We start from the raw sequence: 14,210 nt of genomic DNA on the forward strand, positions 1-14,210 counted from the left end.
CACTTAGCTGTCCTGATTGCTATGACAAATTATAGGGAGTTCCTCCTGCATACAGCCCTCTTGTACTTCCTCCTTCCAAAAAGCACATTATAAAAAGTAAATTCCTTGCACATTGCTTCAAGTTTATGAGTGTGTTTAGACATCAGTGAGCAATTTTACATGTCTGTGTTCAGGGGGATTTTTTCACCAATGGAAGAATGTATAGAAGCCCATAGTATTCTTTATAATGTTTGAGGGCATCACTTGTCCTCTTACTGTCCCTCCTCAAAGGAAATATGGCACCACGGCCAGGAGCCATGACTCTGGGATGGGGGCCAGTTCAGTGACCTTGGGAAGTTGGTTAAGCACTGTAAGACCCTATATGTGCATCTGTAAAATAAGGAGTGCTCCTTTCATGAGTTGTGAGGTATATAAACTCTTTAGCCTGGCCATGTTGTGAGTCTCAACAGCGTTTGCTCTCACGGTTCAGAGGCCACACCTTATCTCCACCTTAGTTGACAGTCCCTTAATTCCCCATCTTCAGGAAAGAACAAGACTTCAGTTAATGATGCTACATGTTTCTGGTGTTGACACATTGATATATTCTGTTGCTGTGCACATTTTGCTTGTGTGTGTGCTTCTCTTCCTTCAATTCTTTGCTTAAATGACACCTTCAGAGTGAGGCCTACACTGACTATTTTATTTAAAAATTTTAAGTCCTGCTACCTCATCCAGTTCCATCCAGGTTCTAGCCTGGTCCCATATCTCACTTTATTTTTCTCGATGGCATTTATCATCTTTAAAAGACACCATACAACTTTTCTTTGTGAGGTTATTGTCTGGCTTGCAACGCTAGAATGTGAGCTCCATGAAGCCAGGAACATTGGTTTTTTTCCCTGCTGAATCCCCAGTGTCCTGAAAGGGTAGCTGACAGTAGTAGGACCTCAGGAAATATCTGCTGAGTGGATGGAAGAAAGTAAGCATGTCTCTGACAAAATCTTGCTAGGTGGTGAAGCTAAGACATGAGAAATGATAGCAAAATTTGGTCCATCTTTTACCCTACCTGGACAGAATTTGGGTTTTAGGGAAGATCCTGTTTCAAATCCTGGCTCCTCTCCCAACAGTGTGACCGGGGGCAAATTCCTTAACCTCACTGAGCCTCGTCTGTTTGGAGGACAATAATGCCCATTGACAGAGGTAGTAGGATTAAGTTAGAAAATGGATTTGGAAGTTCTTGGCATAAGATGGTAGGCAAAATTCGAATTCTTATTCTTTGACTCTAACCATGTCAATATTCCTTGAATCAAAATGCCCCAAAATCTTATGAAAACCCTGATGCTGAGACAGTTCACATACAAGGTTGGTTCATGCTTCCCCATTAATCAGATCTTTGAGGGCTAGATGAATTAACCTGCAGTGGGCTGCATGGTACCCCAAGATGTCCCTGCCAGCTGTGAATATGTTACATTACCTGGTACAAGGGACTTCGCGAAAGTCATTAAAGCATGGAAGATTATAGGAAGATTATAGGAAAATTATCCTGCATTAATTCAGATGGGCAGAGAACTTTCTCTGACTGGAATCAGAGAGATGAGGTAGACAAGAAGACAGAGAGACTCAAAGTGTCAGGAGAACTGGCCCCACCATTGCCCACGAGGAGGCTATGTGGAGAAATGAGAAGGAATGCAGCCAGCCTCTACGAAGAAAGCCTGTCCTGGCTCGCAGCCAGCACGGAAATGGGGACCTCGGTCCTACCACAGAGGGGCTGAATTTGGCCAGCAGCCTGCTTGAGCTTGTGGGGGGATTCCTGCCAGTCTCCAGTGAAAAACACCCCCTTGCTGACACCTGATGTCAGCCTGAAAGACCCAAGCAGAGGACCCAGAGGAACCAGGCCAGACTTCTGAGCTATGGAAACTGTCAGATAATACATTTGTGTTGTTTTAAGCTGCCAATTGAAAGGCAATTTGTTATGCAGCAATAGAAATATAATAGAAAAACCATTGCAGTGCACATAAAATGAGTGAATGTGATCATACGTGAATTATTCCTCAATAAAGCTGTTTAAAAAAAAATCTCAGTACAACAAAAATGTAAGATGTTAGTGAACGAGAATAGGTGGATAAAGAATGCCATGGAGATGAACTGTTAGACCCAAGAAAGGATTCCGTAGTTTCTGCGAGAGGCTGAGGTGGAGTATTTGAATTCCCGTGTCTCCCACGGAGCTGCAGGCATAAACACGGACACATTATGTCCCGGACAGTGTGTGCGCGTCTTTACAGAGAGAGGAAAAGAGGATTCATGACAGGATAGCACCAAACCACTGCCTTACCTGTATGAGCCAAGGTCAAAACACTTAACCTTGTTGTTGTGGAGGAAAAAGAACAATAAGAAGGTTCAGAAAAAGTGTGGTAGATTTCAGGTAATGAAGAGAATATTTGAGAGTTTGTCATATTGTTCCCCTGACATGAGAAATGCTTGTCTGAGGGTTCACAACTGGAGGCTCTGACAGGGGCTGGTTTAGCACCCTCAGGAGCTGTGCCTCTCTCTAGGCCATTCCCAGAGCCACCTGCCTTATGCTATTTTGAATTAAGACTTAGTAAGATATATGCTTGCGTCTGAAAATATAGGCTTGTACAGTGATGAACAGAAAGATTTCACTGCTGTGGGGGAGAAAGCAAGCTGTTCTTTTAGTGCTCTTAATCTGAAGATTTTCCAGTTTCTTATCTCAGAAGGGGTCAGCAGCTAAATCTGATTTTTTTGTATAATTATTTTAGGTAGAGTCAAATAGCCATTTTTGCTTTAACAAAGTCTATACTGTTGTTGTTTTTATTTTCTCCAGAGAATTATTAAAAGGGTGTAATGAAATTGTGAACATTAATGTCTTGAACATAAGGATCATTTCTACATCATCAAGAAAAGGTCTGTTTTGCGAACTCACCTTAACCAATATTGGTTTGGCACAAACTGGAAAATTGCGGGGAATTTCCTACATAACATTCCGTCACCCCTTTTCCACTATCATACTGGAGTAGCACTGACTCCCTAATTCTCTCAATATGGAAGCACGATCTTAATTTTCTTTTCTTTTTTTTTTTTTTTCAGATTTTATTTGTTTGACAGAGAGACAGTGAGAGTGAGAGAAGGAACACAAGCAGGGGGAGTGTGAGAGGGAGAAGCAGGCTCACCTCTGAGTAGGGAGCCCAATGCAGGTCTTGATCCCAGCGCCCTGGGATCATGACCCGAGCCTAAGGCAGACACTTAACAGCTGAGCCACCCAGGCGCCCCGTCTTAATTTTCTGATTGTATTGAAATCTTTTTGCATTGAACTCTTTTGAAACAATTTGGCCATGGGCTGGATTTTGAAACATTTTTCTGAATACATTTTTAAGAGATAGCAATAGTTGTTATTATAAGAGCTGGCTTTTCATCAGGAGCGACAGTAAAAATCCAACCACCCAAGGACAGCAAACAGTAAACCTCAAGCCTTGTCAATATGGTCTGTGTTCTCCCAGTTATGTAGTGACGTCACTCCACTGGTTTTAGGTGTTTTACTGAAAAGACTGCAGGCTTTAGAGAGACACAGACATAGATCTGTCGCTTAATAACTGGATGTTCTTTGGCAGGATAATTAGCTCCTGCAAGTCCAGGTTTCTTGATCTCTGCCATGAAGATTTACATGAGACCAAATGAGAAAATGTGCAAAGGTCATAGTATTTCTCTGTCCTTGTCCCCATCATGCCTTTGGCATTCTAATCTGGCCTAAACTGTACTTACATTTACATTGAACCATGTATCATTTTACTCACGCTCTTATTGTTTGCCCTTGCCTTTTTGGCAGGGGGGGATTTAAATTTTTAAAACCTCATATACTGTAACTTGACATTTTGTAGGTGTGTGCTTCTTTGGGCTTTAGCACATGCAGAGATCTGTGTGACATCAATTCCATCACCCACTCCAGTTCCCTTGTGCTGACATTTCCTGGTCAAACTCTCCCCCACCCCATTCCCTGGCAACCACTGAGCTGCTCTCTGTTGTTTCCCATAGTTTTGTCTCTTGGCCTTTTGCTGTTTTGTCTTTGAAAATGCCTTGGTTTTTGAGAATGTTATATAAATGGAATCATGCAGTTGGTAACCTTTGGAGATTGGCCTCTTTCAGTCTTTGGGATTTCTTTGGGATTCATCTATGCTGTTGAGTGTATCAATAGCTTGTTCCTGAGGACAGTGCTATTGGATTCATTAATAGTAGGGACAAGATTGAAAGGAGGATCAGATTAACTAGGGAATGAACTTATTAAGTGTATCAAATCCTCCTGATATGAATGCAGATTTCTTCTCATTGAAACTCAAATAAGAAAATGCCAAAACATAAAGTACCGATCAATTCCTTTTTTTTGTTTTTCTTTTTTCCCTGAGAGAGAGAGTGTGACGCTTTGGAGGAGTGGGGGGGTAGGGGGATAGGGAGGAGCAGAGGGAGAAGGAGAGAGAATCTTTTTTTTTTTTAAAGATTTTATTTATTTATTTCAGAGAGATAGACAGCCAGCGAGAGAGGGAACACAGCAGGGGGAGAGGGAGAGGAAGAAGCAGGCTCCCAGCAGGGAGCCCGATGTGGGGCTCGATCCCAGAATGCCGGGATCACGCCCTGAGCCGAAGGCAGACGCTTAACAACTGCGCTACCCAGGCGCCCCAAGGAGAGAGAATCTTAAGCAGGATCCACACCCACTGCAGATCCTGACCCTGGGGCTCAATCTCATGACCCTGAGATCATGATCTGAACTGAAATCAAGAGTCAGATACTTAACTGACTGAGCCACCCAGGCACCCCCAAGTACTGCTGGATTTCTTAAACTAAACTACACATAACCACTTGGTATTGTAACAGAAAGGAAGAGATGAGAAAGGAGAAATTCAGTACATGTTCATCCTGGGACCCAGTTTTATATGATTTTTTTTTTTTTGGACACTGAAATACACATGGGTATGTCATGGAGCAGAATGAAGAATCAGGGTCAGGTAGGATAGCACATGCACACTGTGTGTCTCGGCCTCGGCTCTGGAGCTCCAGGGCAAAGTGCAGCCTTCTGAGAGAAGTGGTGTGGGGGCACCCATGTACTCTTTTCCTCTTCTCACTTCTCTTCTTCTGGGAAGGAGGAGCTGGGCAGGCTGAGTCTTGGAGGGGGCCCACCTACAGGATGAACAGAGGGAGTGGAGAGGCCGATCTCGCCTGGCTGGACTGGCAGTGTTGGGCCACCAATGTGTGCAGTCTTTCAACCCCACCTTGGCCACAGCCTCCTGTGGTCAGTGGGAGGCCCCCCAAGGTAGAACAACAGATCCCTGTGTTTTTGTTTAATTTTCTCTGTAGTTCTACCCTAATCTTGTTTCTAACCTCTAGTCAGCCTCATGGGACCCCTTGCTGTTCTTCAAATCACTCGAGCTCCCTTAAACCCCCTCCTCCAACCATAACATTTCCCTCCTTAATCCACATGCCATGCCCAGGTCCCCACCGGCAACTGGTTTGACATTTATTTAGTATTTACTAGTGTAGAGTCTGTTTGTGGGACACCTCTATTTTTCAAAGGGCTTTATTAAGTTAAATTAATTTTTATTTGGTAATAATGTGTAGGAACACATTTTCTTTTTCTTTTATCAGATGAGGCTTTGATGGTCCCACAAGAACTCTGTGCCTATTTTGGTACAATCCCTTCTCCACCTTCTCAAGCCTTTGGGAAGTAAAAGAGAGGCTTTGCAGGGACTGAGTAAGCAACTGGCTTAAGTGGCACAGGAATGGAAGGCTTTTCTCCATCTTCCCAAGTCATTCCACTCAGTCACTCGCGCAGTATCTGATTCAGAAATGCCATGCAGCTTTTACTACAAACTTAGGTGCTGGAACCTGAAGGGAAAATAAGAATCAACCTTGTCCCCAAGAAGCCCATAGTCTGGAAAGAGAGAGATACTAACTTGATTTCTGTTATAGTCCTCACAAAATTGGGAGTAATATAGTTGCAAGCAATAGCCCTGACTCAGAGCAGCCAGGGAGGTTGTTTAGTGATTTTGTGAGGAAAATGTCACTTTGCCTGTGGCCCTGACAAATGGACTCCCTGATTTAAGGGCTGCCCCCAATCAGGAAGCTATTCTTCCAGCAAAGAGCATGGTAGACGCGGCCCGCCTCATTCCACTGCATGAGAACACTCTGAATCAGACCCAGACAAAGCAGAAGTGTGATCATTAGAGATGTTACTGCTTACAGGGCAGTAGAACAGAGCCAGGCTCCCTATCACTGTCATTACTGATGCACATGGGTATTTCCCTCTCTTCATGAGGGAAAACTGAGTTTACCACCAACCCCAGCAGACGCCATTTATAGTTTCTGATATATAATTACTCTTAAGGTCATCACATTTTATATGGTTTTGCATCCTTTTCTCATTAATCAGAAATAATATTTATCTATTTCTGACTCAGAATAGGCTATTTTTATTTTCATAAGTCCCCAGGGAGTCCACGCAGGTGTTAGACACGAAGCGCTCTGCCTGCTGCATGCCGCGGGCTACTTCACTCAAGGTGAGAATAATCAGAGGAGCATTATCCTTGTGGTCTTCATCTGCCTTATTCCTGTTCAGATGTGCTTTCGGTAACACCAGAGCAGAAGGACTTTCCCGTTACTTGGGGAGGATAGAGGACTGAGTGACAAACTTCTTGGGAAGGTTCTGGAAGGCTTGATGGGGGAGAAGATTTCTAACTGGACACGGGAGGCGCCGGTATCCTCTGGCGATAAGGCAACAGCTCAGAGGTCGGAGCCGGGCTTTAGAGCCAGACAGAACTGGAGTTAAGCCTGGTTCTCTGAGCGACCTTTGTCGAGTTATTAACTTCCCAAAGCTCCGTTTTCCTCTCTTGCTAAATAGACAATTACACCTACCTGACAGGCTTGATGTACAGATTAAACCAGATAATGCATCTAAAGTATTCTTGGAGCACAGGGAGTGCTTAGTGACAGGGACATACCACCGTGGGAAGGGAGGGAGGTCTCATCATCATGGCGACACCCCTCACAGAGGCTGGAATGGCTGGAGGTGAGGTGCCTAGGGGTAAGTATGAAGAGATGGGGCTCAGATGGAGACAAGGGACCACAGTGTGAACAACCTCGAAGGGCACGGCAGGAATTCCCTTGGTGAGAGAGCAGGAGCTGGGATAGAGGACAGCACATCTTCACAAGCAAAAAGCAGGAAGCTAGGAGCCTGGAGAACTTCATGTATTTTAACAGCTTTAATTTGAACCCAAACCGATAATATGCTCAGTAGAATGTTATCTTATTTATTTGTTAAATAAGCTCGGTAGGACTGCCACTTGGAGGCACGTTATCAGGAGTTAGCTGGATTCCCTCTGTATTTAAAACCAGAAGATTCAATTTCTTTTAAAATACTTGGTAATTTGGACTTTGTGTTAATTTCTCTCAATTAGGTCTAATTAGTGATTCTTCACTGTGCCATATGAAATGTTTTCTTAGCCTGGCAAGGTGATAAATTGCTTTAGTTTACTATTTTGTCCCAAGGCTATGTGTAAAGTTAAAAACAAGCACCCTTTTAATGAATTCAGGTCCCCTAATAAGGGCAACAATCTAAACAAATCATTAAATGGAGAAGAGAAGTGTCAGCACACGCACAATCTCCCACGTTTCTTGCATTTAATGGACATTTTGGTCTACATGATTTTAATATAAAAACACATATACGAATATGAACTGTGCATAGCATAGACACGTAAGCATATATGTATCTTACCTCCATTATCCACAAGTGAATGGTGAGCTATCAGAGCACTGCAAAGGCTCGAGATGAGGGTGGCAGCTGAGTGGTTAGGAATGGATGAAATGCGTTCTCTCTCTTGCAGGGCTTCACAGTCCAACGGAAAGCCTCGATCACGTCATGTTCTGAGTACAAGCTAATCCTTCACTGTGCTCTAAGAGTGCACACCAAATTCTAGGGGCATAATGGGGTGGAAATGGTATTAAATTTCAAGCCATGGTTGGCAAAGGGGAGAGGTGGTGGTCAGGGTCCTAGGAAGGCTTCCTGAGGTCAGACTTGAGTTGGTCCTGAAAGATTGGTGGGTTGGTATACTTTAACTCATTATTGAAGGAAAATTTGGTTTTTACTTTTCTCCTTTTTTCCCCCCTTAATAACCATCCTTCTTATTAAATAAGAAGCAATATACACTTAGTAGAAAATCTGGAAAGTATGAAGAAGCAGGAAAAAATGATCCAGAAACAAATACAGGCATTCCAAAATTGCTGAGCAATTTTGAACAATATCGTTTCTCGGGATTCGGCTAGGCTTCGTGTTCACGTGTCTATCGCAAGCAATGAACATATGTCCAGGGGTGGCCAAACCACCTGCCAATGCCTACAGGTGACCCCCAAAAGGAACGTTGTCCTGCAGACACCCCGTGAACCCGAGAAGCCCATCCAACTGCATTCACACTTTTGGCCCCGAGAATCATAAGATTAAATTTGCCTTGTTTCAAAGCCACTGAATTTGTAGCACTTGGTTCCAGCGGCCACAGGAAGCTCACAGGAGTTCGTAAAATCTCCAGGGTCCAGTTAGTTAATCAAAGGTTGGAAAGTGCAAAGTGTAAAAGGCATTGTACTGCATCTGCGAATCCGGAGAATCTGTGAAAGAAGTACTCGAGCAGAGATGAAAGGCTGTGAAGGCGGAGCTGAAGGGAGGATGTTGAAGAAGCAGGGGCCGGGCTGGAAGCGGGAGGAAGAGGGCCCTCTGCAGGCGGCGCCTGCTGCCCGCGGCTCCCTGACGTCCATCGCTGCAGTCTGCCCATGGCCAGGGCGGAGGGGCTTCGGTGCAACACAGGCACCGCCGTGTTTGTTGGGGACGGAGTTCAATACGCTGAATTCATACATTTCGTCAATAAATGTTAACATCTGATAGGACCTCCTGATACAGTTAGTACTTTAGAGAATTTCTTTTCCACCCTTTTTTCGCTTAGGGGTCCTTTGAGGTCGTCAGTTGTGTACTGCGTATTCAATTTGGAAACTGCATTTCCTTACCTAACATTATATTATAAGCATTTCCTTCATACAACCATTACCAATAATGATTTGAGCCAAATATTCAGGCAATGTGCATATGAATATCATGATGCTGCTACTGTTGGGCATTTTTTATTCCTAATTTTTATTGTTATAGATGTTATTGCAATGAATATTGTGGTAGGTGAAGGAAGGGGAAGGGGGAAGGAAGACTTCTCTTGAATCTGTATTTGTCAGACTTCTCTTGAATCTGTATTTGTCAGGCAGCAAAGGGTTTTCACTACACTGTATGTAACAGATCAATGAACATCCTAACATTTTCTAATGATCGATGCATTTGTACTTTCCGTGAGATGTTTAACTATTTATTATTTTTGTCCCCTATGGCTTGGGAGAGCTCTGATGGTGGTTTGGGAGGAGAATTAAAACCGTTCCAAGCCCCAGGGATGCTGCCAGGTCACTGTGGTCAGCAGCTGCTATTCATCACCCCCCTGGAGGCCCACAGAGACTTGGGGGAGCGCGGAGAGGGAGCCAGCCTCAACAGTGGCTCATACAGGAAACCTGTACTTATGAGTCAGTATTTATAAGCATACAGAGTGCTGAAATGAGAAGGACTGGATGCTATGGTTTTGATAACAGGGGGATTTAACTTACTTTGGGGAGAGATCTTCAAAGGACCAATGCTCAAGTTGGTACAGGACTGAAGGGTGGAAGGCAGCCAGCTAGAAGGAGTGGAGAGGAGTTACAGCACCTGGCAGGATTGGAGGGCTGGGGAGGGCCTCTCCGAAAACACCCTAAATATTTAGGTTCAGAAAAGGATTAAAAATGCACTTTGAAGATAGCAGATGAGCATGAGGAAACAGACTTTAAGACTTATTAGTGTCATGCATACATCTAGAAGTAAAAATCCTGTTTTGCAAATAATTGGGATCCTTTTCTTCTCCTATTTATTTATCCCTCATCACACAGCAAGCACAAGAACACATAATTGCACTCTGTTTTTTAGAAAGGGATCACGGAAGGGGGAGCATATTTGAAGTCAGGGACTGCTAGAGTGCAAGCTCGGTCTTCATGTGCTGACCTCACAACTCTGGAGACTCGGACTAGAAGTTTCAAAGAATGCTAGGGATGCCTGGGTGGCTCAGTCAGTTAGCATCTGCCTTCAGCTCAGGGTTCTGGGATCAAGTCCCTCATGGGGCTTCTTGCTCAGCGGGAAGCCTGCTTCTCCCTCTGCCTGCCCCTCTCCCTGCTTGTGTGCCTGCGTGCTCTCTCTCTCTCTCTCCTTCTCTCTCTCTGACCAATAAATAAATAAATCTTTTAAAAAAGAAATTCTAATGACATGGAGAAGCAGGAGAGGCAAAAGTAATAGGTCCAAAAGCAAAAGTCTAGGTAAAGTGTAATTTGTCATAATAACTAGTAGTAATAAGACAGGCTTAGTTTACGTTCCAAGTGCTACCCTGGGCTGCAGTTCTGTTTATACCCCTCATTAAAACCTCTCTGCTGCTTCAAATCCTGAGGCAGATACTCTGAAATCCACCTGTGGAGTCTGGATCTGACCCTTCATGATGAAATGCACATCAGAGACTTGAGGTGTGGAATAGAAAGGTGTGGGTTCAGGAATATTTTTTCGTATGTGTCTACTATATACATCCTGCTTTGATCATTCTCCTGATGTTTGAATCACTGTAGAGCCATTCAGGAAGGAGAAAATGGCAGGATTTTGTAAATCCTTCCCCAAGTCTTTTTAGTTGCTATGGCAAAACTTGGCCAAATGGTTCATAAACAAAAAGAAATGATTTAGCTAACAAGGAACTTCAGGCCAAGCACACAGTACTCAGGAATGGTGGAATGAATGGTCTAATCACTTGATTTGCAGGATGCTGGGGATGTCAACAGGCGCTGTGACAGCGCAGCTTTCAACGTGTAAGAGAGTCCTATGTGGCTTGTTCTATATCACAAATGAAAACGTTTTTCTAACAACTGAAATGCCGTTTAAAAGTATGGTTGTTGTTTTTTTAATTGAAAAAGAGATGGAAGAAAATGTTTCAAACAAAGGTAATATATCACGCACATTAAAATGTATGAATGTTAAATATATTTATATAGCAGTAACTTAGATTGAATTACTGCTTAATCAAACTATTGTGGCTTGTGGCAAAGCAATAAAAAAAGGTAAATTGCTTAATGATATTTAATGAGACATGCTTATGAATTACCTAGAGTTCATTTCATAACTTTCAAGATATTAGAGTAATTAATTGTTGTCCATAATCTTTATCTTATTTTAGGAAAATTTTCTCATTGCTAGTCAACCTGTTTAAATGAGCCAGGATTATTATATCTTTTTCTTTCTTTCTTTTTTTTTTTTTTTTTTGAATCCAGAGTCTTGGCAGTGGAATGAATTATTATACAGACAACTGCATTTTAATCATTTTAAGGTAAAGCAATGAATAATTTAACTTTGAAATTTCAGAAAGCCAATTATGGCTCTATACTACTTATTCCTGATTACTCAGTGTGGGGATGGATGAGTTTGGACATGTTATCCTTTGAAAAATTATAACGGCTTAGTTCAGTTCATTAGAGTTTATCTTATTAGAAGCAGAGACGTCACATTCAACAAGAACATGAGGCTTAGGATCACATATTCTAAATGTGGGCCAAAGAATATGAATTTTCTTAAATTTCAAAGAGAAATGTTTGTAATTTTTATGTATTGAAGTGAAGAATAATGGTATTTTTGGTATGTGTTTGTAAGCTTCATGAATCACCTTCTGTTCCTAGAACCAAAAATAATTGTTATTATTTGTACAAGGCTGATAATTCTTTCAATAAGACTATGAAGAAGGCAGTATTTTTCTCCATTTAGGTGATATTCAGAATGTTATTAACTTCTTTAAAGATCTCAAGTTGAGGGGTGCCTGGGTGGCACAGTGGTTAAGCGTCTGCCTTTGGCTCAGGGCGTGATCCCAGCGTTCTGGGATCGAGCCCCACATCAGGCTCCTTCACTGGGAGCCTGCTTCTTCCTCTCCCACTCCCCCTGCTTGTGCTCCCTCTTTCACTGGCTGTCTCTTTCTCTGTCATATAAATAAATAAAATCTTAAAAAAAAAAAAGATCTCAAGTTGAACTTTATATTCATATCTCCTGAGACCAAATTTCATAAATTTTGTGATTTTTTTTCAATGACAGTGTATTCTTGATAGTACTGGGATAATTTTTTATACATATAGCCACTTTACTTTCAGAAATGACTAGGTTTTCTATCACTTCAAACAACATAAGTGCAGACTCTTGTTATTACTTTAGCAATAAACCAAAAGTAGATATAAGAAGGGCACACCTGATTGACTCAGTCAATAGAGCCTGGGACTCTTGATCTCCAGGTTAAGTTCAAGCCCCACATTGAGCATAAAGCTTACTACCAAGAAAAAAAAAAAAGAATATAGCTGTACTTCTGGTAGCTTTAGAGGAGAAAACTATTTGGTCCCTCTTTCCCTTCAGTATGAGAGGCTGAAATGTTTCTCAGCTCTCTGAACATCCTGATAAAGTAGCACTGATAGAAATTGATGTCCAGGGTCCATCAAGGAGGATTGGCTCTTATGAACATCCAGATTACTGGAGAAATGAAAAGTGAAAAAAAAATCTACATACTAAAACTTGTGAGATGCAGTTAAAGCATATATTAGAAGAAAATTTGTAGCTTTAAATGCATATATTCAACAAAAAAGCTGAACAGAATGACCTAAACATCCACTCCAAGAAGAAGCAGAAGAGCAACAAATTATATCCAATGCAAAGGAAAGGAAGTGATAAAGGTAAGAACAGGTATTACTGAAATAAAAAACAAACAGACAGTAAAGAGTATCAACAAATCCAAAAGTTAGTTTTTTGAAGAGAGAGATAAAAATTAATAAACACCTGGAAAAATTGATTAAGAATATAAGAAAAAGACACATAAAATGAATATAGGAATGACAAAATGGGACATCACCACAGTATGTATAGACATTACATATAAGAAGATAAAATGCATGAGTTTATGTCAATATATTTGAAAACGGAGAAGGCACCAAAAAAATAATAAAATAAAATAAAGAATGCAGATAGTCTTATATCTATTAAAATCAAATTCATATTAGAAAACCTTCCCATGAAGGAAGTCAGAGGCCTAACTGACTTCACCTGTGAAATGTATAAATAATAAAAGAAAAAATAGCTCTAATATTTCACAAAATCTTCCATAGAATAGAAATATTTTAGATAGTTTTCACCTTATTTTATGAGAACAAGAAACTTAGACACCAAAATCTAACAAGAATATCCAATGAAAAGAAAATCTCAGACCAATCTGTCTCAGGAATATCTATGCAAAAATCCCAAAATAGCAGCAAACAAATTCCAACAACATACAAAAGATAACACAGCATAATTAAGTTGTGTCCAGCTTAGTAATGTGAGTTAGATGTAGTGTTCAAAAATTAATCAATCTAATTCCATTTTGATGGGATATAAGAGAAACAATGATAATTTTAATAAATTTAGACAAATATTAGACAAAATTGACAGCAAAAAATCTCAGCAAACTCAGGCTAAAAGGCAACTTTCTTGATTTTATAATGATTATCTACATACAACTTACAGCAAACACTATATTTAATGGTGAAATGTTGAAAGACTTTCTTCTCAGATCAGGAATGGGGTACAGATGTCCTCTACCCCAGTATGTATTCAACATTCTAAAGGAGGTCATAGATAGTACAATATGGTAAGAAAAATAAATAAAGTATAAGGATTAGAAAGAAAGAAAAGTAACATTATTTGCTGGTGATAGTACTGTGTATGTATAACATCCAAAGAAATGTACTTGACACATTCTTAGACTTAATAAATTAACTTGGCAAGACTTCTGTACACTTGGCCACTTTACAACAAGTGAATTAATTTTTTATGTGAGTAAAAAATAGAAAATAAAATTTGATAGAAAGGTAGCTTTACAAAAGCCTCAAGCAGCTTCAAATACCTAAGCGTGAATATAAAGAAAAATGTTAAGCTTCTACACAGAAAACTGTATTTTATTGAAAAAAAAAAAAAAAGAACCCCTAAATAAATTAAGTCATATAACATGTTCCTGAATTGGATGACCCAATATTAAAAGGAAAATAATGATCCTCATATTAATCTACAGACTAAATGCAAT

The sequence above is a fragment of the Ursus maritimus genome, unplaced genomic scaffold, assembly GCF_017311325.1.
Source record: "Ursus maritimus isolate PB19 unplaced genomic scaffold, ASM1731132v1 scaffold_6, whole genome shotgun sequence".
NCBI lineage: Eukaryota > Metazoa > Chordata > Mammalia > Carnivora > Ursidae > Ursus > Ursus maritimus.